At 46.7% G+C, this 25,914-nt stretch overlaps 2 long non-coding RNA genes across 4 annotated transcripts; one reads left to right on the plus strand and one right to left on the minus strand.

The window, feature by feature from the left end:
• Positions 1 to 600: 600 nt before the first annotated feature.
• On the minus strand, positions 601 to 23,817 carry LOC118353131 (uncharacterized). 2 transcript variants are annotated; one of them, XR_004811428.2, is made up of 4 exons: positions 23,418 to 23,817; positions 17,481 to 17,676; positions 6,581 to 6,722; positions 601 to 2,388 (listed from the first exon to the last, which is right to left on the minus strand). It is a non-coding gene; the product is annotated as an uncharacterized LOC118353131 (long non-coding RNA). The 2 variants fall into 2 exon arrangements; XR_007413191.1 differs by lacking the exons at positions 601 to 2,388; positions 6,581 to 6,722 and adding an exon at positions 13,094 to 14,767.
• Positions 6,333 to 15,366, plus strand: LOC112644447 (uncharacterized). Of its 2 annotated transcripts, none has more exons than XR_007413188.1 (5): positions 6,333 to 7,994; positions 8,135 to 8,282; positions 13,801 to 14,006; positions 14,227 to 14,357; positions 14,702 to 15,366. It is a non-coding gene; the product is annotated as an uncharacterized LOC112644447 (long non-coding RNA). The 2 variants fall into 2 exon arrangements; XR_003126392.2 differs by having other exon boundaries at positions 6,334 to 7,994; positions 14,699 to 15,366.
• Positions 23,818 to 25,914: the final 2,097 nt, after the last annotated feature.

A 25,914-nucleotide genomic window follows, 5' to 3' on the forward strand; every position in this document is an offset into this window, starting at 1 on the left:
CTCACGCGTTTGTTCTGTGCATCCCATCCAAAGCCCCCCTCCTCCCCACCCTGCCCTGGAGCATCCTCTCTGTCCTGGGACCACTCTCGGGAGGACCAGCAGCCAGAAGCTCCCGGGGGAGGAAGCTCTGGTCTCAGGATCTGGTCTTGAGGCAGCTGCTGGGCTGCAGTTGGTCTCTCTCTGCCCTGGAGACAAATCTCAGCCACACACTGGAGCTGTGAGTCCTGCCACGGGGATCCCTGACTCAGATGCCCGCCAGGAGCACCAACCCCCCGGGCTCAGGCTGGAAGCTGGAAGATCTGGACTTAGGCTTTCTTTTCTTTCTTTCTTTCTTTCTTTCTTTCTTTCTTTCTTTCTTTCTTTCTTTCTTTCTTTCTTTCTTTCTTTCTTTCTTTCTCTTTCTTTCTTTCTTTCTTTCTTTCTTTCTTTCTTCTTTCTTTCTTTCTTTCTTTCTTTCTTTCTTTCTCTCTTTCTTTCTTCTTTCTTTCTTCTTTCTTTCTTCTTTCTTTCTTCTTTCTTTCTTTCTTTCTTTCTTTCTTTCTTTCTTTCTTCTTTCTTTCTTTTTTTTTCTTTTTCTTTTTCTTTTTTTTTTTAAGATTTTATTCATGAGAGACACACAGAGAGAGGCAGAGACACAGCCAAAGGGAGAAGCAGGCTCCATGCAGGGAGCTCGATACGGGACTCGATCCCAGGACCCCGGGATCACACCCTAAGCCGAAGGCAGACGCTCAACCACTGAGCCACCCAGGCGTCCCTGGACTTGCGCTTATTCTCTTCCCTTGCAGAGACTGAGAGGGGAACTGCCTCTGAATTCTGTATTAAATTTTTAAATAAGCGCGGAAGCTCCACCTTTTCTGATGATCAGGAAAGTCAGGAGAGAAAGGAAAGAAGGCCCTGACCGGCACCGCTGGGTTCCCTCTCCCCCGGGGTCCCCTGCCCCCGGGACAACGAGGGTCTCCAGGGTGCCAAGAGGTCCCGATACAGCAGGCGGCCGCGGCGCGAAAGTGGCCTGGTGGCTGCCACGCAGGTGGCGAGTCCGGGCTGAGTGTTTCCTCCAGCGGCGCTGCCATCCGGAGCCCGTGTGCATTATTTCTGGATGCAGGGCTCCAGGGCTGGCCCATGAGTCATTAGCGGCGAGGGCCAAGCCCCCGCGGCTCTGTCTTCAGGTGCCGGCGCCGACCCCGCCCGGGGCCGCCAGCAACAAAGAGCCCACTGATCCCGCTCGCCGGCCGTCCTGCAGCCCTGCCCTTTATTTTATGAAACAGAGATTCATGATGCCGTATTTACGGCATGTCTGCAGGCCGTGTGACCTGCGGCATTTATTCATTCCTGACCGTAATATCCTAGAACAACGATGCTGTTGATTCCCACGGCTAGATTTATCACTGGAGGGGGTGCGGAGGAGAAGGCTGACTGTACACAGGAAAAATGCACTTCTGGAAACTATTATTTATGGGCTGCTCAGGAACTGACCCCAAGACACGGCCGGGCTGTTTCCAGTAAGTGGACGCGGCCACCGAGTGGGGCCTCCCCAGGTGGTGGCCGCCGGGGCTGCGGTCGGGAGGGTGGCCCTGGTGGCGCGGCCGGCCCTTCCATCCCGCCTGGGCCGCCGAGATTGACGCCCCGGTGCCCGCAGAACCCACGGAGCCAGCGCCGCTCTCTCATTAGCCTGGCCACACGGCACAGCCGAGGATTCCTGCGGAACCTCCAGACTTTATTAGTAAGAGCTGTTTTTGCTTTTCTGTATCTAATGAAAGGTTATCTCAGGCAGTCGGTCAACAGAAAGCCGAGGAGGCAGGTTGTCACCGGCGGAAGGTCCAGGCGGCCCGGCTCAGCCTCGCGGGGGACAAAGAGCCGGGAAATACTTGCCGGGGGATGGATTTCCACCGGCTCCAGGGCTCCTTTCTCTCCTTTTCTCCTTCCAGTTCCAAGAGAAAATTTAAAATGCATGACACACTAGCCGTTGTTTACAAGAAAGTAAAATCTCAACAAGTACTAAAACTAATGCTGGGAGGTCCCTCCTCTGTCCCTATTTTCCTGATGTTTCTCTCTAACGAGGGGACCGCGCTAGGCCCCTGGGCAGGTGTGACTGCACCCCGGCAGCCGCACTCTCAGTGTGGGAAGGTTTGCAGGGTTAGTTAATATTTAAAAGGTGACTCATGTCCCACTTCAACGTTTACACAATCAGATGAGGTCAGTACCTGTCGGTGATGAGATGATCACAGGAGAAGCTTGGCTGCGCCCTAAGCCAGCCCTGGGAGGGAACAGATAACACTGTTGGGCTCTGCTCACAAGTTTGATGCAAAACTCTTCAAGATGAAGTTGGGAAGCCTCAGTGCCTGAGGATTTTTGTCTGGTTGACTGTCTGTGGCTTTTGTTCAATATCTTCTGGAAGAAAATCCAGAGGCTTATGTTCATATCGTGCTTCCCACGTCTTTTCTTGTCCCTCCCACCTCCCCATGGTGCCCAGACACATGGTGTCGACCAGATGAGGGGCACCAGAATGGGGAATGGCCCCCCCCCTAGGGGCGGGTGCCCCACTCGGGCTGCTATGCTCTGGGGTCAGGAGGTCCTGGGCTGCTGGGGGGTGAGAGGGAGGGACCTGTCATGTTGCACATGGGGCAGGGTGGGGGCTGCTGTGTTGCACACCAAGGGGGACCTGGAGTGTCACACATGGCACAGGAGGGTCTTTCAAGTAGTACATTGGGGGGGGGGGGCTGTTGTGTCGCACACCAGGGCCGGTGATTGCTGTGTCATACATTAGGGGCGGGGGACCTCCATGTCACACACCCGGGGGTCTTCCGTGTTGCACCCCGGGGCAAAAAAGGAACTGCTCCCCAGCAGAGCACCACTCTTGTTGGGGCTGCGTGTTCACTTTTGCTTTCTTTCTTCCCAGGTGGGCCTTGTCACAAGAGGACGCTTGGGCCTCAGGTTCAAAGGTCACACAGGTGACCCTGCATCCTCTTCCACCGAGATGCAGCTAAGGGGCCCGGGTCTGAAGAGGTGCCCGTTGCTCTCACCTTCTGCTCTAAGATCTTTTTTTTTATATATATAATTTTTTTTAAGATGTTATTCATAGAGACACAGAGAGAGAAAGAGAAAGGCAGAGGGAGAAGCAGCTCCATGCGGGGAGCCCGACGTGGGACTCGATCCCAGGTCTCCAGGATCACACCCCGGGCTGCAGGCGGCACCAAACCGCTGCGCCACCGGGGCTGCCCTGCTCTAAGATCTTTTGGGGAAAAGGATGACAGTAAATGGAGGAAATGAGGTCCCGGTTCAGATAGGAGGATGTTCACCCCCTTTGGCCTAGCTCTCAGAGTGTGGAGCCGCCTACTGACCTGCCTGTCACCCCAACAGTGCCTTCCCCAGCACCTTACATGAGGTGTAAAAATCCGCCTGGATTTCATTTCTGTAAAAATTGTAGGATTTCAAAAGATTGAAAAAGTATCCATTTTGTATGCTGTGCTGCTGCTCTTTGGGCCTCTCTGGGGTCGCCACCACGTAGGACTTACAAAGTATGTTTGGTGGTGTGTGAATCCATGAGGCTGGATTCCTTTACTGTGGGTGTGGACAGCTGACAACACCTTACTAACCTACATGCTGCTGTCCCTGTTTGGGGTTGACTAAGTTGTTTTTAAACTTCAGACATTGCAATAGACCCTTGAGTATTGTGCCTCCAATAAGTATCCTGGGGACAACCTTATCTGTTCTGTATGGGAGGCCGGGTAATAGTCACAGGGACGGCCCCGTCTGAAACCACCGTAGACTGTGAATACGTGGTCAGTTCCGAGGCAAGAGGGACTTTGCAGGGGGTTTGGGTTAAGATTCCACGCTGGGGGCCTCCCCACTAGATGGGGACATGGTCCTGGGTTGTCCAGGGGCCAGGGTCATCATAAAGGTCTTGTAAGGAGAGGCCAAGGGGTCAGGGCTAGGAACCAGACAGCTGGAGCTTGGAGGGGCCCTTAAAGACAGAGGGAGGCTGTGGCCGAGGTACGCAGGTGTCTCTAGAAGCTGGAAAGGCAAGAAACAGGTTTCCCTCAGAGGCACCAAAAGGAACTCTGCTGACATCTTAACTGCAGACTTTTCACCTCCAAAACCAAAAGAGAGTAAATCTGTGTTGTTTTAATCCACTGGTTTGCCTTGATTTATGATATAATAACAAGAGGAAAGTAACAGGTCCCTCAGCTACTGACCAGCTACTCGTGCACCTCCCCTCAGGCTTCTGGCTAGCGGGCCTCTCTTTTGGGGTCTTCTGCTGGTGTTCGTGTTTGTGAGGGGTTGCTGACCTGGACTGGGGACCCCCCCGCACCCACCTCTCTCGCCTTGTTTCCACAAAGGAAACAGGAAGAGACAGGAAGAGATGGTAGACGGGGGCCTGTGGGGACCCACCTGCCCAGCAGGAAGTGTGAAGCATGTGCTCCCTTGGGGTGCAATGCATCTGGATCAAGGATCAGAAGCTCACAGTATCAGGAAGCCTTGAATGCATTTTAAGTACTATCGGGTCTTTTAAAAAGAAAAAACAAACTCCATCTCCACGTGGGTTCTAGCTGCGTAAATGTAATACTGATTAAAACTAACCACGTGACTTCCTGTAACCCACCTGCACAGGCATTTTCATTTTTAGATATTTTGTTCCACATTTTATTTGACTACAAATATAAAGTCTAAGATATATATTCTGGGCTTATACTTAAAAGCTAATGTTTTTTTTTTTTCATTTCCAAAAAAAGGACAAGTGGTCCAACTAGAATATATGAAAGTAATTTCTGTATTTTGAATATTTTTGAAACAAATCTGTATGTTTTGGTAGCTCAGATTCTGTATTAAAGGGAGGCCTCAGATATATTGAGAACATTGTGATAAATGGAATCTGAGTTGGACTTTGCACACGTGAATTTTAAGCTTCTGAGCATGGCTGTGGTCTTCTTGTGGCAGCAGCTGACATGGCCCCGGCATGGGTGGTCCACGGGTATTTTTAATCAGTGGAGGCTCTTTCTTTCCATCTTGGACGTGTGCATATGTTTCCCAATGCATCGTTTTGTGAATATTTAGGAAGCTTCTCCCATGTACTTACATTGCACTGTTGCACGAAAGTAATGCTTGGTTGACAGAGACTAGAAGTCAGTCTGTGGTCCGCAGTGAGCTGACAAGGTACTTGGGGGAAAGCTAGTTGATGCACCGGACAAGGGAGACACAGCGTGAGGAAGGGTGCCCTCCGGGGCCCCTGGACTGCCCATTCCTGCGCCCTGGGCATGCAAGGAGAGGCTGCAGCCTGCACAGCCGCTGGGAAGTCTTGCAGACGGATCGACGTGGGCTGGAGGCTCCGGAGAGCAGGAGGGGATTATGGCAACAGTGCCTGCAGTAGATAGAGTGCCGAGGAACGGGATGGGCCGCAGAAAGTGCCCCAAGGTAGTTTAACGACACATTGCCACCCCTTGCCCTTGAGCTGTTTCACAGGGCACCTTCAGAAAAGGACAGTTCTCTGTTGTCCTGTCCGCGGGACAGATTTGCACGGAGCTGAGATTCTGGGGACTTGACTTGGACACCAGCTGCGCCTGCCGGGCCGGGTGAGCAGCACTGCCACCTGCCGGCTGAGCCCAGGCCTCCCGCCACCTGCATCTGTAGCCGCTGGTATTTGTCATGAAAAGTTAGGGACAACGTGGATGGAACTGGAGGGTATTATGCTGAGTGAAATAAGTCAATCGGAGAAGGACAAACATTATATGGTCTCATTCATTTGGGGAATATAAAGAATAGTGAAAGGGAATAGAAGGGAAGAGAGAAGAAATGGGTAGGAAATATCAGAAAGGGAGACAGAACATGAAGACTCCTAACTCTGGGAAAAGAACTAGGGGTGGTGGAAGGGGAGGAGGGCGGGGGTGGGGGTGACTGGGTGACGGGCACTGAGGGGGGCACTTGACAGGATGAGCACTGGGTGTTATTCTGTATGTTGGCAAATTGAACACCAATAAAAAATAAATTTATTATTAAAAAAAAAGAAAAGAAAAGTTAAGGACAGTCAGTTAAGCATCTGCCTTTGCTCAGATCATGATCTCAGGGTCCAGGGATCGAGCCCTGGGCTTCCTGCCCACAGAAAGTCTGCTTCTCCCTCTCCCTCTGTGCTTTCTCTCTCTCTTTCTCTCTCTTGCTCTCTCTCTAGGTAAACAAATAAAATCTTAAAAAAAAAAAGAAAATGTAATTTTTAGTGTACTATTTAGGCAACATAAAGGTAATTTAGAATAAACCCTACCAAATATGGGTAAAACATCTATTAAAAACATTTTAAACTTTATAATATTATCAATTCATTCTTTACATACACATTTTAAAGATTCTTCAATGAAATATTTCACAATACAAAAAGTTAAAAATTATGTTTATAAAAACATAAAATTACCATGAGTAAAATTTTCTATTGTAAACTCACCAAAACATACAAGTGAGAAAATCTTATTTGGAAAATAAGCCTATTCGTTTAAAAATGTGTCTGTAAATTGTATCCGTGTGAACATAGAAAAAAGGCTGGAATGATAAAAGAAAAAAAAGAAAAAGAAAAAGAAAGAAAAGTTACAGAATGTACCTTGAGGGCAAAGATCCAGCCGCCTCCATGGTCGGGGCAGGTCAGTGTCCTGTGCGCAGGGCCCCCAGGCTGAGCAGATTTCCGTGGGCCTGGGGGATGTCCACTCGAGTCCCTGTGGGCTCAGAGCAGGTCTGCGGAGGCTCTAGGAGGTAGAACGTTCTGGTTCAGAGAAAATGGGGCCTGGGGGCAAAGACCCCGCTGGGGAGGAGGAATTCTCGGCTTGTTGGTGGAATCCCGGGCCGTGGCTTGGACCACACCCACCCCTTTCCTCCACTCCTGCTTCATGGCCCTGGCGGGAGTCTGTCTTCCTCAAGTAAGGGTGCATCAAGGTGGCATCTGCACTAGTTCGTGCAAGGACAAGACCTTTTCTACCCAAGGAAGCAAAGAACATGGTTTTGCCTCTTTGAGGAACCAGTGCATTTAATGACTCCTCCTGCTAGAAACAAAGGATTGGCTCTGGCCTTGAGATTAAGACCAAATTTTACTGATGGTGACAGGCCAGGGGTATCGGGTATAATGTGACAGCCAACAACCAGTGTTGCTCAGGTGTCCTCGCTGATGGCCGAGGCCCATGGCCTGGACCCCGGTCTGGGCAGCAGGGAGCAGCCTCCTTTGGGACACGCTGCCCACACGCGGCCAGACTGGGCCCCTGCTCTGCGCCTGGTGACCCAGGAGGGACAGAAGGACCTTGGAAAAGTAACGTCGTCATTACTAAGACTCGAAGATCACTTTGCTAGATAAAGGACACTTTTACAAGAATGTCAGATCAGAAATGACATTGTCATCTTCCTGCCAAATTGGTGCACACTTGCTCCAGAGAATACATGAAACCTGGGCTTCACCTGCCGTAGCTTCCCAAACACTTTCATGCCCTGGTGACCTCACGAGCGAGTGGAACAGGAATGACAGCCGGGTTCTCGTGCAGATTGAGTTGAGACAGGACAGGGCTTAGCACATGGTAAGGAATCCACCAGTCGTACATTTTACTGTTTGACGCTTGAGTTTAGTACCGAAGCTCTTGCAAGAGGACCTTGAGGTTGTTGGTCTTAGGTGGTGGTGGGGTTCACTTCCCAAATCACAATCCCTGCAACACTAGTACGTGGATCGTGCATGTGTGAATACACACCTCACTTCTAATGAAGCCATGAGTTTAAATCACGTGTGTATGGGTAAGTTCTTCCAGTTTATAATTTCACATCTCATTGTCATACTTTAGATTTGGTTTTCTTGTCTTTTTTTCTAATTTTATATATCTCTGTTGTGACTTTGTTATGCTTTTATTTTTACTCTTTTTTTAATGCTTTTCCATTTTGTGTTTTTATTATGATCCTAATGCATTAACTCCTGGGAGCTCCAGCTGTTCACTCTTCAAACCCCACATTTTGTGATGAAGGCTCCTGAAAGTATTTGAAAGGTATAACCACCACTTTCCATTTGTGCCCGGTTACCAACACCTCCCTCCATCTCCAGGAAGTTCTAATCAGGGGAGAGGACTCTAGGTAACTAGATCTCCTTAGGGCTCCTCACAGATATCATATTAACTTCCCCCAACAGATCATGCTGGCTTCCTGGTCCTCAAGCTCATGTGCTGGCCCCATTTGAGAGGACAGGGGAACAGCAGCTTCCTGGCGTGTATAGGAGACCTTCTTGGGGACGGGTCACCCTGAGGATGTCCAGCGGCCTGTGGGTGTTGTCTCGTCTGGTAATATGACTTTCACCTTGTTGGTGGGCTGAGAAGGAGCCTCTGGGGACAGGCCTGGCTCCTGGGGGAGGGGGGGAGATGTGAACGTGGAGCGCTGTCTTCCTAACTGACTTCACTCTTTCTTGCTGTGATCCCAGCAGAGTCACGAGAGCTCCCATGCAAGGTTCTTATGATGACAGCGTGCAGTGCTGTTGTAGCCACAGTATGTTCTAGTTCCTTCTCCTCTGCACAAATCTGGGTACCCATGTTTTCTATTTTCTACACACAAAAGATGTATTTGATTTTTTTCCCATTGTTTTAGAAACATTGCCTTTCCCCTTTACCAGCTCCTTCTACTTGTGGTGTTATTCTTGTTGCATTTGATTGCTTTGGAACACAAAGTATTTTGGTTCAATTTGTCCCCACTTTGTATTTGCTTAATATTCTTATCACTTTACCTCCTTGACCACCTGATGGCGTTCGGTCTTGGTTTCTTAAAAGAATAGGTTTTTATCTTTCTAAGTTTGACAACGGTGTGATGGTTTTTATTTTCTCCCCCTAGACCATTGAACGTAATTTTATGTGAAACAGTAAATTTATCAGTACGAAATTGGGAATTAGAAATGTAAATCTGAATCAAAGTTTTGCCTCCTTAGGTCAGACCTATCAGCAGAGACAAAGTGTTTTATTTTTTTCTCTTCCTTCAGCCTCCTTGAACCGTATTGAAATCGTCTTTGCCATTTGCTAAAGAAAAAAAAATCATTATTTAAATACCAGGCAGTCAGTCTAATGGATTTTAGTGCATCCAACAAATGCAGGGGTTTGGCCTCCTGCTGTGGCAGGGCCACCATCCGCCTGGTGCAATGGCCATGCTGGTCCACGCGAGGGCACCACACACCAGCATTTCGGGGCATGCAGTGTTCTCAGCAGAGGTCGGATTAGAGTTGCTCTTCCAATTGTCTCAGTTGGTCTGTTTGCTTCTCCGGGTGCTTTCACTGATATATTCAAGAAACATACAAAGTGATAAAAGGCAAACAGGATGCTACAATAACAATAATCTCCTTTACATACGCTGAAAATTGATTTGCCGTCCAAAAGGGATCTGATGAAGTCCATGATCTCTGTGCCAAGTGTGTGCACACGTGCATGCATGTGTGTGCCCACATACGGAACCTGTGAGGAAAGGAAGCAGGCTGGCATTTCTGCAGGGCCTGACTTGCGGCTGGTCTGCTGGCCTCTGAAACCTTTTCTGTAACAGGGATGAGCAGATCCAAAATCACACTGCGCTGTTAGAGCAAAACCATGACATTTCTGCTTGTCAACAACATATATCCTGATGCAATTACTTATACAAGTGTGCCCTTGCTTCTCTGATGAGGAAGTTTGAATCATGTTCTCTGGAATTCCAGGCCTGCCTCCCCCACTCCCTTCCTCCCTAGCTGCCTTCACCACACCCCCAAGTAGGTATCTGAGGCACCTGACACAACGACTTGCCATCAGCATCCTTCGGGAGTATGTATCCACACCTACAAGAGAGCAGCCCATTCCCTCTTGTCCTGTGTCCCCATCAGCCTGGCCTCTTCCTGTGATGAGAAGGTGGGTGCATCTGACACATCTACATAATCACCTTTCTGATCCTTCACCTGCCACGACAGCACCTCCCTCTGTTCTCCTTCCACACCCCCATGAGGAAGGGGCTTCTGCAGCCAGGATCCAACATCTACAAACATTCCGCCAAGATTTTCTCTTCTTGCTTCACTTTGCACTTTTCCTGTTCATTTTCATTTTCACATCCAAAGAGAAAGTCTCATTAATTCTAAATTCCCGTTCCTTGATGTGTGCCACAACTGCTGTATTAGACTCAGTCCTTGCCCCTGTCCCCTCTGCCCCCCACTTCGACTGCTGGTCCTGCTGTGTAACTGGTGTCCTACTTCCAGCTTGGACATATTCATACCATCCACACTCTCCTCTTCACTGGATGAGAGCAGGCTTTCTAAACTGCACTTATGGTGATCTCCCTCACCTGGTTCCAGTCGTACGGTGGGTATAGGGCTCCGAAAACCTCCCATTGAATGCACGAAACAGAGCTCAATATTGTTTACACTTTTTCATTTTAAATTCCTGGCTCAAGTGAGTAAATGCAATAAATTGGACAAGTAACAACCAGAGCCTTGTGTTTACCTTGCAAGACAGGAAAGGTACTTGCCATACAGGCCTATATGAGGTGGGCATGAAGCCCAGAGCAGGCAAGGAGCTGAGGTCTCTGAGCAGAACAGAGCACTAATGCCCAGGCAGATGCGTGAGCCCCACCCCCCACCCCCCCGGCCTGTGAACAGGAGGAACCAAAGGATAAGCCTGGTCCTTAATGGGCACAGAATCTGATTTTATGCCCCCTGCTTGTCGGTATCCCAGGGAAAGAGATTAACACAAAAATTGGTCCTAAGATAGTAATGTCTCTGCAGTACACCAGAAAAATACATGCAGTTATGTTGTGGGAGACTGTTGGATGACCCTGATGGTATATTACAGTTTAAACAAAAGAAGGGAAAAAGAAATCTGAAAAAAGAAAATAGCTCACAATAAAAATTGATAAACGCACAAAGAACAATATATTGTGATAAAAAAGTCAGTCAATTCAATAAAGATTCCATTGACAGAAAGTAAAAGACAAAAAATTGAATAGATACTTAAAACAAGTTTATTTGAAATTAGAGACATAAATGGTAATAAAGAAACTATAACAAAATAGTTAACTCTAAGGAAAACAAATGGGCAGATTTGAAAAAAAAAATTCTATAAATAAAAATAGGATCACTGATTCTATTTGGTGAATGTGTAAGAAGCAGAAGAATAGGTGAATAAGAGGATAGTTTGAAGAAATGACCTGGAAGTGGGCACTGCAGCAGTGATGAAGACGGGACGCTCAGATCTCCCCCTGGGAAGCACAGTGGAATGAAGCCCCACCTGCTGCCCCTGTGGGCCATCGCTGCATTTGTAGGTGGCCATCCTTCTCTCAGTCTGCCTTTCAAAGCAGCTGAGCTGGGTGAGGGCAGTGAGGCAGGCCCCCTCTTGGGAGAAACAGACTGGCCCTCTTCCTATCCAGTCTTTTCCTCTTCTTCCTCCTCTCACGGGATCCAGACATGTGTTGGTTCTGAAGACTCCCCACCTCACCTTCCAATACATCTCTTGCAACATCCCATCCCCCATTTCAATTCTTTTTGGATATATTTCCACTATGTTACTGAACACAGTATTAATACTTGCTTTAGAGTCTTAGTCTGGGTCAGTTCCCACTGACTGTCTTTTTCTTGAGATTGGGTCATATTATCCTGTTTCCTTGAAGGTTGTATAAATTTGGATTCCTTCTTGACATTGTGAATATTATTTTGTTCAGACTCTGGATTTTGTTATATTCCCCTAAAGAGTGTTCTGTGGTTGTTACAGCATACTAACTTGGTTGGAATCAAAGTGCAAGCTCTGTCTCTGGATGGCAGCTCAGATTTTGTCCTTAGCTGGCCTGCCGGTATCGGTCTTATATATGCATGCTCCAGACATATTAGCACAGATTTTACGAATGCTCTCCTTCCTAGGATTTCTACTCAATTTCCCCATATCTATGGATGCCCTACATTTTAACTTCTGGCTTTTCAGGTGACAAAGACTGCAGACTATCTATTGGACTTTTAGCTATCTCACATGCTTTCTGGGGCCTGGCCTCAGACTAGAAGCTGTGAAGATAGAAAATCAATTCTCTACAAAGTACCTTTTTTTTCCGAGTGATGATTCCTCTCAAAAACCTGCCCACTCTTGGCCATGTGATAAACTATAAGGATGGGAAACCCATCCTATGCCTGTAGAGTGCTGGAGCCATCTTCCATTGGCTCACAAGAACCAATTGCCAAATATTCTGAAATTTTCCAATTGATTGTAAAGTCATTTACAGTTTGAAATCAGACATGGTGGGAATTAACACCATGATAACTGACAAATTATCAAGCACCTCTCTCTTTAGCGGAGGGGAGGGTGGTGGAGAGACCAATTTATAGCTACATTGATGTTCAACACCACTTGTCATTTTTTTTTTCCTTCAAAGATTGACTTACCTCTAGAATATCCCTGGTTTTGATCGCTGTCCACTTCCCCTACTTAGTTGCTCTGTGTTTGTGTGTGTGTGTTGTGTGGTAGCAGCAGTTCTACAAAGAGAGCTTATTGCTGTTACATGAGAGAAGATGGGTCTGTAGGAACATGTTCAACCATTGGCATGAGTAAAAGCCCTTTGATTTTGAATGAAGAGCTTCCCTGTTTCTTCTTTCTGGGCTCAATTTGAGATCCCCATTTCTATAAATATCTGTTCTAATTTCCATCAACAGCTCTACCCACTTCTGAGATGTTAATTTTTGGTCTTTTTTTTAAGATTTTATTTATTCATGAGAGACAGAGAGAGGCAGAGACATAGGCAGACGGAGGGGAAGCAGGCTTCCTGCAAGGATCCCGATGTGGGACTCAATCCCAGGGCTCTGGGATCATGCCCTGAGCCAAAAGAAGATGCTCAACCACTGAGCCACTCAGGGGTCCCTAATTTTTGGTCTGATCAATAGCAGTGCTCACAGAGAGCTTTCCAACATCCACTTGTGAGGGTTTTTTTTTAAATAATATATTTAATCATTTAGAAAACTGAAATACATGTATGGCCATAGAAAGATAAGGAAGTTCCTCACATGTTCTCCATATAAATAGCTCACTGATTAACAGAAACATGGTTTTCCAGACCCAGAGGCTGTCCATGAGACTCTTATGTTTTGGTCATGAAGACTGAGCTTAACTCCTAGTAGTGAACATTCATTTTCATTTATTCATAAAACATGAATTACTTGGATAGGCAACAATCAAGTAAAGCAGCACATTTTGAACTATTACAATACCTCTTGTGCTCTAAAATGAGGGAATAATGTGATGTAATGCCATAGGAGAGAAAGTCACTAGAGACTGTATTTATGAAAAGTACAGCCATGCAAGCAATATTGGAGCTGATACCTACGGATGAAAATAACTTAATTACAAACGAGCTGATGAATTAAGAAATAAATATTTTGACATAAAGAAACCTATGATGAGATTCCCTAGGATGGGACAGAGTGTTTTGGCGTCTCAAAATAAGAGAAAGAAGTCTACGTGGATGGAGTTTAATACTCCAATTGAGGGTGATATCGAGGTGGTCAGGGGCAGAAGCAGGAGGTGAGTTGTGGAGAGCAGACCAAACTAGGAACTCTGGGTTTTAGAGATATTGGGATGGAAGGACATTGAAAGGTTATAGTCAGGGGTAATCTGATATAATTTATGAGATAAACAGATAGCCCTTCCCCCTGAATTGCCAAAGGGTTAAAGAGGACTCTTGGACAGTAGAGTAATCAAGGGCTGTGTGGTTGCGTGAGGGGAGACATTCTGGGCAACAGAATGTGTGGGGCAACAGAGATGGACTATATCACTAGAAACAGTGCTCCAGGATGACATGGGAACGAAATCCCTAAAATCACCTCAGGTAGAAGATAAACTGCTTGCTGTGAATACATAGAAGGAACAAATAGGTGCAAGAAGGAGAGCTGTTCCACAACAACCCCATGATTCCCACCTGAATCTACAAGGTCTGATGATGGGTTGGAGGAAGGGGGATGACAGAGCGTGGTGACATGGAAACAAGGCCTGTGAGGGGATGTGGCTGGAGAAGAACAGCACAGAGATGTGCAGGTGAGACATTTTGATGGGAGAGTTCAAACAGGTGAGTAACTATACATGGCCTGGGGGCTGTGCAGCATGCTCTGGGTTGGGGAGGAATGTGGAGTCAGCAGCCTGCAAGTGAGATCGAAAGCCATGAGGAGTGCACAAAACCCCACCCCCTGCAATGGTTCTGCTGATTTAATGTGTATTTCTGGGCATTTCCTCTTCCTTATCCCATCTTGTAATTCAGCAGGTATAGTGGACTGATTGGTGGCTCTGAAGATATGCACAGTCTTAATCATTGAGATAAGGAGACAATAAGCCCCCTCTTCAGTCCCCAGGCCATGCAGTTTGCTAAGACAGCCCGGGGAAATGAGCACGGTGGGTGCTGAGTAGGATCCGGAAATCTTCATTTTAAACCAAAATACTAGGTGGTCCTGGTTTGTAGATCACATTTGGGAAATTTGGACCCAGGATGATGCTGTGATGGGAATTTGAGGAGCATCAGAATCACAGACTTAGAAGGGAAGAGTGTCCGGGTGCTGGGGGAGGCACACAATGAGCCGGGAGAAAAAGAGTGTTTGGCTTCTGAGTTGTTTTCGTCTGGCTGCACCACATAATTGCACCTCAGAAAACGGTCCAGAAGTGATTAGATTTGCATAATGTTTTTCAGCTCTTCAAGCTTTATGCCTCTTTCTCAGTTTGTAACTAAACATTCCCAGCAGGTGGAAATGCTCCTTGGAACGAAACCCAGGATGATCTTCAGAAGGCTAACGTGGTGCATTCCTGTGCTGGCAAAGGAAGAAGGAAAAGCTGCACGAGCTGAAGTTCAGGCCACTGAGTCCCTTGGTCCCTCACTGCCCACCATGACTCCAAGCTCCTTTTAAGCCTGGAACATGCTCTTTATCCCAGCTGGGTGCATTCCTTTCCTTTCTTCAAAGGATTTCTTGGCATTCTAACCACCAATCTGAAATTCTGCTTCATAAAATATCTACCACAATCTCACCTTCTCATCTTCCACATATATGGACCTGCAAACAGGACTCGTCCAGAACGTATATGCTGGGACCTTAAGTAAATCCCAAAGCAAGCCAGAGAGCAGCTGATGAAAACGTGACCCCGGGTTTACGACAAACACAAAATGTTAAGGCTCTTGGATTTGATGTGTCTATTTTGACACTGCTGGAGACTGCAATGTTCTATTCTAGAATTTTCCCTTGACCTAAACAAGACTGTGTTGGAATTTGCCTTCCCATTGCTTCTTGAAATACATCATCATTGGTTTGGAAAAATGTGGTGTTCCAGTTTCCACTGGAAAAACTCATACCTTAAAATCAATGGTTTTAATAAAGATCTTTCTTGGGGAGTGGCCCCAGGAAAAGAAAGAGAAGAGAGTGAATTGATTTTTCTGAGCTTCCACTATGTTTAAGCTATTTTTTTAAAGCTTTATTGGAAGCATAACTGATGCACAAACATTGCATCCATTTAGATGGGTTTGGACACATGCACACACCCGCAATACCCTCACCACAATCGAGTTTCTGAGCATATCCATCACCTCCATAAAGGTCCTTTTGTTCTCTTGCAGTATTTTTGTTTGCTTGTGTGTGCATGTCTGTGTTAAGAACACTTAATATGAGGCATAGAGTCTTGGCATATTTCAAAGTGCACAATATGGTATGAAAAATAGGCATTTTGTTAGAACTCTAGAACTTATTCATCTTGTATAACAGAAACTTTACACCCAGAAAAACTACTGTCCCTCCCCCTCAGCCCTGCCAACCACCATTCTATTCTCTGCTTCTGAGTTTGACTGTTCTAGATTACTCACCTAAGTGCTATAGTATTTGTCCTTCTGTGATTGGCTTATTCCACCCAGTGGGAATGTAAAATGGTATAGCCCCTTTGGAAAACAATATGGAGGCTCCTCAAAAAATTAAAAATAGCACTATCACATGATCTAGCAATCCCACTGAGTATATATCTAAAAGAACTGAATAAGAATCCCAAAGAGGTGTCTATACTCCCATATTCATCTCAGCATTCATAATAGCTGAGACATGGAAACAATCTTAATTAATGCCACCCATGGATGAATGGAGAAGGGAGTTGTGGTATATCCGTGGAGTGGATGGTGGCCAGGAAAAAGTTAAGATGCTTGTAGCTGTGTGGTTGTATGAACTGCCTGCTTTTCAGAAGGTTCTTGCAGGAGATCTCACCGGCTTCCTTAAAAATTCCAAATGAATCCCCCTCAAATATCTAGAAGCCAATACACACAAAATTAATGAAACCAACCAACCAACCAACCCTCCATCACTGGCTTCAGCAGAAGCTCTAAGTGCCCAGGGTCTCATTCGCTTTCTGTCTTTGGAAGAAAATGGCCTGGTAAAAAGCCCCAAGAACCATGATCCTTCTTCGGCCACTTGTTTGGTGGTCAGTGTCTGGGGTACCCTTCCTTCTCGTTCAGGTCATGTGTAAAACTTTTTCTTCACTCCAGGGAGATTCTCCTTCCCAGAGAACAGGAAAATCACTATCCCTGCTGCAGTGTGTCTCGGAGAAGCTAGCTCAGCTTTCTGCAAACCCACACATTTTGGCAATGATTGCCTTTTGATACACTAACTTTGGGAAGAGTGGCATGTGATAATCCTTCCAACCATATCTGGTGCCCATGTATCAGAGGTGTGCCCCTAGCACAAGAAAGCGTGTTCCTACTCTCACAGACAGAACCTTTCTGGTTAACCAGCCCCTGGTAAGCTCCTCCTGCTCAACCTTAGAGAGCGCACGAGCCTGTGTCCATAGTTCTCCCGATAGGGGGTGCTCAGGTGACTTTGGAGGCTCTGGTTTGCCTGTAGGTTGATTCCCATGTGCACATAACAGGGTCATGGATTCTCTGCATTGCAGTAACAGTGACAGACTCCCACACACTCATGCGCCTCTAAAATCCTCACCTTCTATTTCCACCTGCCTTCCCTATGAGTTGGCTCCTCCACTTGGTAATCGTTTTCTCAGTTTCCCATGACCATGTATTACACTATATTCTGACTACACTTAAATAGGGTTTTTTATTTCCCACTTTGAAACTCAAGTGCAGAAGGCTCATTGGACAGTACCCGAGGAGGGCTCACCATCATCTTCGTCGGCACAGCTGCTCAGTTTAACGTTGCCTAACTGATCTCAGAGTAACACTGTGGAGTCCCCAGCACCATTTCTGTCATTCGATTTCTCCACGTGTGACAACTTCGGTGTGTTTAGTATGGCTGCTCCCTCTGTCTCTGTGTGGTTCTACCTTACAGAGAGAGCTTCCATCATCCTCATTGTCCTGTAGGCATCACGCTGTTTTCCCATCTTTGTCATTCAACAGCATCTTTTAAAAAATCAGCGTCATCCAGTGTGTGTCTACCCCAGGGCAGTGTGTACCTCATGCAACTGAATTTAATGCCTTTCTAGTATTTAAAAGGTACTTTACAATATGCAAACTCCACTTAGGATTATTCCTGCCCTTACCTCTGAACTTCTCAGGGGCCCAGAGAAGTGGGCAGTGAGCCCCTCGTGTCTGCAGCTGCGTGGCTGGATCTCCTTGGGGGCTGCTGAACCACTTGTCCGCTTGAGCCACAGCACCTTCTGAACATCGCTGGGCAGGGCTTGTTTCCTCACATTCTCACCAATGCTTCCCCTTCCCCGTCTCTCTCATTTGGCCATTCTGGTGGGAAAAAAGAAGTCTCAACCTCAATTTCTCAGTGGGACTGGATAAGGCCCACATGCTCAGTAGCTGCTCAGTTTCACTTCTGTGATTTTCATATTCAGATCTGTCTTGGACAGACGAGCCCTGCTGGTGTTGGAGTGTGGCCATCAGTTATGAGAGATTCTGATAACTTCTTGATTTTATACAGAATCTTCCCACTGTCAATTACCTCTCAATTTTCTTAATGTCCTCTTTCAATGGAAAGAAATCCTTAATGTTGGTTTATCAATTATTCTAACTTTTGTTTTGTCCTTGGCATCTTATTTAAGAAGTCTACTTCAAATCCACAAGGATATTCTTAGAGTTCTTCTTTATTTCCTTTACAATTCTGAGCTTTCACAGTTAGGATCCCTGTGACATTCATCAAACATGGAATAAGATAGAATTCAACTTTTTCTCTTAGTGAGCTGAACCAGTTTTCCTAACACTATCCACTAAAGATCGCACTTTTCTCACTAGTTATTAGGGCTTCCTTGGAAAAAGTAGCTTCTGCTTTGTGTCATAAATTTGGTAAAGTTAAAAAAAAAAACAACTTAAAAAATGAGTGGGAAATATCAGGGAGGGAGAAAGAACATGAGAGACTCCTAACTCTAGGAAATGAACTAGGAGTGGTGGAAGGGGAGGTGGGCGGGGGGTGGGGGTGACTGGATGATGGGCACTGAGGGGGGCACTTGATGGGATGAGCACTGGGTGTTATTCTATATGTTGGCAAATTGAACACCAATAAAAAATAAATTTATATCTATATATATAAAAAAAATTAAGCCTACACTGGTGCTGCTTTTGCAAACTCCACTTATGGCACCTGTTGTCCTACTGAGCAGGACACTCTTCCTTATGTCCTGGGATCTAGCCTCTCCAGTGGCCCCAGGCTTCTCGTAGCTCTCACACCTGCCTCTTTCCTGCTCTATGTCCATCTCTGCAGTATCTCGGGGCTATGTTTAGGGGGACCCAGCAACTAGTGTGAGTTTGCTATTGTGTTGGAAGCTGGGAGGTAATAATATCTGGGTGCATATTTTTTGATAGTCAATTTTCCTTCTTTTTCTCTTGATATTCTTCCTAAGGGTCTACTGTAGAATTTAGGATTCCTGGAACACCTGAGTGGCTCAGGTGGTTAAGCATCTATCTTTGGTTCAGGTCATGATCTCAGGGTCCTGGGATCGAGCCTCACATTGGGTTTGCCACTCTGTAGGGAATCTGCTCTGCCTCTCCCTCCGCCCCTCTTTCCCCATTTGTTCTCTGTCTCTCCATCTCTTTCTCCCAAATATATAAATAAAATCTCTTTAAAAATCGAATTTGGGATTCTCAACATCCAACTGTGCCTGATGTTTGAAGGTGGCAACAATATGGAGTTCTTTACTCCAAAAGTAGTCATTGGATTCCCACTCTGAGGAGCCATACACTTGGTTCTGGAAGTCAGCCATGAAGAAGACCAAAATGCTCATAGATTTTTTTCTTTTTACCTTCCTAGTAAAAAAGTGCTGTTCACAAATAAGCAAGCAAATAAGCAGTAGGATGGTTATAGTTCATGGTCAGTGAGAGGAGGAAGTAGGGATGAACCCTGGGATGGGAAAAGGTTTGCTGCTCTGCAGAAGGTATCATTGACCGAGACAAGAAAGAGCTGTCTTGGGAAGAGCAGGATGAAAGGGTCTGGGGGGACCCTGGAGTGAGCTTAGTTGGAGGAGCCACTAGCATGGAGGGCAGTTGGTGAGGATGAGGGCTACCATGTAGAGCAGCAGATAGGCCCCCACGGATTTGATGCTATACCAAGGATTTAGATTTTATTCTAAAATGATTCTATGTACATGAAGATGAAAGGATGTGACAATGACAGGAGTAAGAAGTCTTGTCAATATTATGAGAAAAACAACCAAATTTTATGTGAAGTTTTGACTACTTTGGATTACTTCTTTTTTTGCAATACTTCACTATGGAACCCTTGATATAACACAAAATACAAAATATTGTTAATATCTCTCTCATATATAATTATTTGTTTTATCCACATTTCCTTCAATCTGTATGCCCAGGAATTACTTTTCCTTTAGAAGACATTTTTCAATTGCAACAAAAATAAAATGCACACATAGTCTTATTGGGACATGTTATACTCAGCTAGGAGGGACCTTGGGAATCATCAGAGCCATTTGCTCCAATCTTTATGTTTTGATGAGTAGTCACTTCTGTTGTGGTTGACAACACAGAAAGAATATTGAAGAAAGTGAAGATTGGCAGAGTTTTTAAATTTATCCCCATCTGCGTTACACATAAGAACATTGAATCCATCCTGTAGGAAATTATTTTCGAGGTTATATAGCTCAGAGTAAGGATGCTCCAGGCTCTGTGATCTCAATTTCCGGAATGGCTATCTCCTGCACTAACACAGGGTAACTGAGCAGGCTTATGTCACGTGCCTTGAACAGGAGGCCTTCCAGGGATATATTCCACTGCGGGTCCCTCTTCAGCATTTTTACAGTTGGTTGATAACGACCCCCAAATGCAGATGTGCATCAAAGCCTCTTAAGAAAAATGGGATTTTCTTTGAAAAAGACTTAGTAGAAAAATGCATAAATATTTATGCAACAGAAAGGAATGAATTGTAAGGCACGCGCACACACGCAGATGTTGCTTTGCTAAGGGGGAAATTGGGGGAAGTTTTTATGTGGAAGGAGAAAGGCCTGACAGTGTTGGACATGTTTATTCGAACTGCAGCTAATGAGCAACATATGCTCCATATTTCTGGGGCAAATGTCTGTATCATAGGAATTATTTATCAACTTGTCCCCATGGGCTGTGATGAGATGGAAAGCAGGAAGTGCTGGGGCTCACACCGCCAGCAGATGGACAGGCTGGGGCTTCTTGGATGGAGTGAGCCCCACATGACAAGCATCCATGACCAAGAGACCACTTGTGCACTGCCTCCATGGAAGATTTAGGACCCCGCTTACATGACTGTACATGGCTTTTGAAATTATTTTTTCTGATGTTCAGAAGGGGAAAAAAGTATTTCTCATGTTTCTTCCCACCTACTGGTCCATAATGTTTAGGGAACTTGCTGAGAAAATTCTCAGTAAGAAGAGATTTACATAGACCCTGTCAATACAGAAATAGGCACATTATATATTAAATACATATTACATAATATTTTATTCCTTTCCAAAGTCCATTCTCATGTCAGATCTCCAAAGCTCCTTGTTGGATTCAGATCAGGCAGGTGGAGATGGACAGGATTCATGTGCAGGCAGTGGCCAGCTGCCTCCAAACCCTCACCAGTGAGTAGAATACAAAGAGGCTCTCAGCAGGTGGAGGGATGTGGTGGTGGGGGGGATGTGGCCTGTTCACTTACACCTGTTTCTTCCCATGCACTTGATGGGGACAGTGCAGAACAAGAACAAGCTATTGCACCTGAGGGACATCCTGTGAAAGAAGCGTCTAGAAGGATGATGCTGACCACCAGCATGGTGCCTCCCTACTACAACCTCCACGGCCTCCAGGTCTCTTTTTCAGTACTAGTGCACAACCAGAAAAATAGATATCTTTAGTGACATGCCGTGACACTGCTTTTGTGTATGCTGTCCTTTTCACGACATGCCCCTCATCAGCCATAATTACCTCCAGGGTTATCTGAATCAGACTGAGAGGTGCCCTCCCGTTAGCCCTGGGGGTTCAGATGCACAATGGGGACAATTAACTATGGTGTCACTTTCTGGCATGTGCACAGCTTCCACATTTTGACCTTGCTTCTCTGCAGCTTAATGTAAAGATTTTCTTTTTCTTATGGGGACAAGTGGGCCAGTCTATGACATTTACATAGCTCTGTCATTACAAATCAAATGCATGTACAATATGAGAAAAATGCCCAAGTGTGGTTTCCATTGCCTCAGGGAAGTTCTGAGTCAGAGGCGGTGAAACTTCCGTCAGCAGAATGTACTGTGCACCCTTCCTACCCCTCAGACCTCCAGACGGCTACACTGGGACACTCAGCATGTCTGAAATGCCTGCATACTGTGTGGTTTTCATAGCTGTAAATTATAGAACTTTGTTTTATTTTAGATTTACAGAAGAACTGAGAAAACAGTGCAGGGAGTCCCATAAGCCCCTGCATCAGTTTCTCCTGTTCACATCTTTCCTTAAGAATGGTACCTCTGTTACAATTAATGAACCAACATTGATTTGATACTATTCTGGTTTCCTTGTTTCCCCTAATGTCCAACGTCCATCCCAAGGTCCCCTCCAGGATCCTACAGCAGTTAGTGACCATATCTCCTGCCTTTCCTATCCACTGTGACCATTTTAGACAACAATTTGGAATAATGGCTTTCAAGTATGGAGGTCAGTCACAAGGCTGCAAGTCAACTATTCTTTAAACTTGCTACTGAAAGTGGAATTCTGAGATTCCACACACAAAAATAAGTCAAAATACTACCTGCCTTTGTTTTGTTGTAAAATAAAGACGTATATAATCCATATTATGACTACATGAGTCTCAGGGGAGTGATTACTTCTCCAAGGACGGGTGGGGGGGTGGCTCTCAGCTTTGCTCTCTTTGTGTCTTAGTCTCTCATGCTTGCTCTTCCTGTCTTTTACAGACACACACACAGACACACAGACACCCACGTACACACACACAGACATGCACACAGACACGCATGGACACACACACACAGATATGTACACAGACATGCATGGACATGCACACAGACACACACACACAGACTCCACAATGCTTGCTCCTTCTCCCTCTCACCTCCCTCTTGCTAATATGTTCACATCACAGAAAATGCACATCCTCACAATATCTTTACCTAAAGTATGATCTCCTAATTCAGAACTGGCTGCTGTAGCCAAACTCTTAAAATCCTGCGAGCTTTCGTTTCTTCAGCTCAAAAATACGGCAGACTGGAGGGCCGGCCTTGGGAGGTATTGTGAGAACTGGCTCACAGCCGGGGCAGAGCCTCAGGGGTGTAGCCTCCGGCTCCCCCATCCAGAGGTAATCACATTCACACAGTCTCCTGTTACTGCTCAGCTGGGCAAACGCCTCGAGCCATAGACAATGTCACTGTCTCCTTTAAGTGAGAATGAGCTTGGCTCCTTGTACACTAGGCTCTGTAAAGTGAGCTTACTTCTGGCCTAATGTCTGCAGTCTTTAATGTGAGGCCAAGGCTTTCTGTGGACAATGAGACAGGCAACAGGCCATCCAGACTTCCTCAGGGCCCTAAAACTCCCTGTCCAGTGAGCCCTTTGCTTGCCTTGGTTTCTCCACAGTGATCCGCACACTCTGGGCCTCTCCCATATCTGTCCTTTCTGTCACCGATGGGTTCCTGGGCAGTGGATCTCTGCAGTCTGCTTCCTGAACATCCTTGGGCCTCCTCTCTGCTCTGATCTTGCTCTTCCTGGATGTCTCTGTTTCATCTCTTCCTAAATCCAGTGGGATCCTAAAATCCCTAGACTGGGCTACACAGCGGAAGACGCCAGACGCTCACCAGCTGGGTTGAAAATCTGTTCCTCCCCCTACCTCCCCCATTTCTACTCATCCAATCTGTTCCTCTCCTTCCAGCACTTGCCTGGAACAAAGGTAAGCCTGGGCTTGACAATCATTTGCTTCCTCTGACTCCAGACAGAGGGCATGCCATTGGGTGACCCCCACCTTTACCTGGGACGGAGTTCACCCAGAACCCGAGGCTCGCTTACTTCCTTACCAACATCCATCCCACTGGGACGGCCTCCGTTTCCACATGTCCGATGGCATCCGTTCAGAGTTCTCAGGGACAGTTGGTCTCGGCAGACATTCCCGCTGAGCGCAGCTCCATGCACGGTACTCTGTGGTGTCTGCGGTGCAGAATGGGTGCTGCACTCAGCCCGGCCCACGCTCAGGGAGGTTGGTCGCCAGCCTCCCCACACCGCAGAACACAGCGAGGCCCCTGTCATCACCAGGTCAGGCTAATCTACCAGATGGGGTTTCATGGAAGGATGATGCCTCCCGGTCTCCTCACTGGGAGAGGCAGTGGTCCTCACTCCAACTTCCCTGGAGTCCCCGGTGGATGGGCAGCAGAGAACCCCCTTGGGACATGGAGGGCCTCCTTCTCTGTCCTTCCTTCTTCTGTCCTGTGACGTAGCACCCAGAGGCGGTTCTAACCCACTGATTCACAGATGGACTTAAGGAGTTTGCAGAGGGCCAGCTGCAGCCCTGTGCTCTGACCTCGTGGAGCTCGTGACCTGCTGGGGACATGCTGGGTCCCATCTGCCCCTCCAGATCCTACCTGTCAGGCTCTCTGAAGGACAACAGGGACTTCAAGCATCCCAGAACATCCCATGGGACCACAGCCTTTCCTGAGTGGAAAGCTTCCCGGACTATACCTCTCCCAGTTGAACTCGATTATTTATCGTCTGCAAATTCCCCATCTGTGGCATTGAGGTGGTTTTGCTTTTAAATTTCAAGGTTTTTTTTCCCCAGAATCTCCCTCTCAGAAGGGTAAAATGTAGAGCAACGTCTATTCCAGAAGAATTCGTGGTTATGAAGAGACCCTCTAGGTGCATGAATATGCTCATTAAGTGTTTGCTTTGTTGTGCAGAAAGAGGGGTGATGGTTTGCTGAGCAGTGGTTTTAAAAGCATTCACTGGGCATCTACTCTGTGCTGAAATGGGTAAGACAGAAAAACTGCCAACAAAGAGTTTACCATGTAGAAGGGGATCCGGCCTTCAGGCAGGCAATTGTCACATGCACACTTACTGTGCTCTAAGCCAGAAGTGACACGCAAGGTGCCAAGGACCCAAGGCAGACAGGACGCAAAGTGAGATGGATGGATGAGTGTTGTACCACCAGATGGGGCACCGTGGTGGCCAGGGCCTCACACAAACCTCCATCATGCTGGCATGTGACCTCACACTCACCGTTTTTATAGTCCATGGGGATGTGGTCCAGAGTAGTCATGCCTCTTCTCTACATGGTAAAGCAGATGCCCACCCTGACACTTCTGTCTGCAAGGTTCACCCAGAGATCAAGGGCAAGAGATCAGAGACGGTGATAAATGGGAATATAAGGCCCTTTATCCCTCCCCAGCCCAGGAGGGGAATGCCTGTGCCAGAGAGGATGCCTGCTGCCATGCACGCTGTGCCCCCAGAGGCCATGTGCACATGGGAGAGGAGGCCAGGGACTCCCAGGGATTGGTGCCTGTGATTTCCAGGAAGACCAGTAGGACAGAAGCTCACTTGAGCTACAGAGTCCCAACTCTTTTCATAGGGCAGCTGCAAAGAGCAGTTGGATTCAGGCAAGACTGAGCTGGGCTGGTTTGCCCTCTGGGCCAGAACCCCTGCCAGTCCTGGAGCATGAATTAGAGGACGTAGAGAATACAGGGCACCTGCCCTGAGACACAGAACTTGTTGGGTGGAGAAAACAAGTGAAACAAAACTCCTCAATTCTTTCAAGGAGGCACTTCTGGAACCTCTTTGGAGGAATAAGAAATATTTTATTCTTGTTCCATAAGAAGCTGCTGATCTTCTCTGTGGAATGAATGGGTGAGCATATCCTTCCCACCCACAGTGGGAATGAAGTCACCTGACAGCCTGGCCTAGAAGGGCTTCTGTGCCGGGTATTACGGTTCACTAAAGATTATATTTTCAGCAAACGTAGGCTTCAAATAAGAATTAAGACCCTGCAAAACCACTAGAAGGCCTGGAGAAGCAGAATGTATGGCTTCACGGCTGGCTGTGAACTTAGGAGGAAGACAGGTGTCTCCGGGTCAGCCTTCGAAACGCGTGCAGGTGCCCCTCACCAGCAGATCCCAACAAGGTCCCTCCTGCTGGCAAGGAACTTGGGTCGATGTCCAAGGAGGTACAAGGTACAGCAGCCCTGCTCTACCAGTCCTGCCAGAGGGAGAAGCCCTGATGCCCTGAGGCTTCACTCATATTTAATGAAGTACCTTCTCTGTCTCTAGAATAGTGCCAGACTCGTGAGAATAAAGAACATAGTCACAAATCATTTTCAGTAGGGCTTGCTTCTCTTGTGGAACCCTGGTTGAGAAAGGATCCTCAAGGAACTAGTGGTTCAAAACATGCCACTTGCCAATAAAGATTATCTAGCACAGTCTACCGCTTAAAATGTCATGAAACCATCCTTCAGAAAGTGTGTCTTGAGGCTGGACCATGGGTAAAGTCATTTACTGGGTAGGTAAGAAATATGACTAGCTGTATTGTGCC

This window comes from Canis lupus, chromosome 1 (genome assembly GCF_003254725.2).
Source record: "Canis lupus dingo isolate Sandy chromosome 1, ASM325472v2, whole genome shotgun sequence".
NCBI classification, from domain to species: Eukaryota; Metazoa; Chordata; class Mammalia; order Carnivora; family Canidae; genus Canis; species Canis lupus.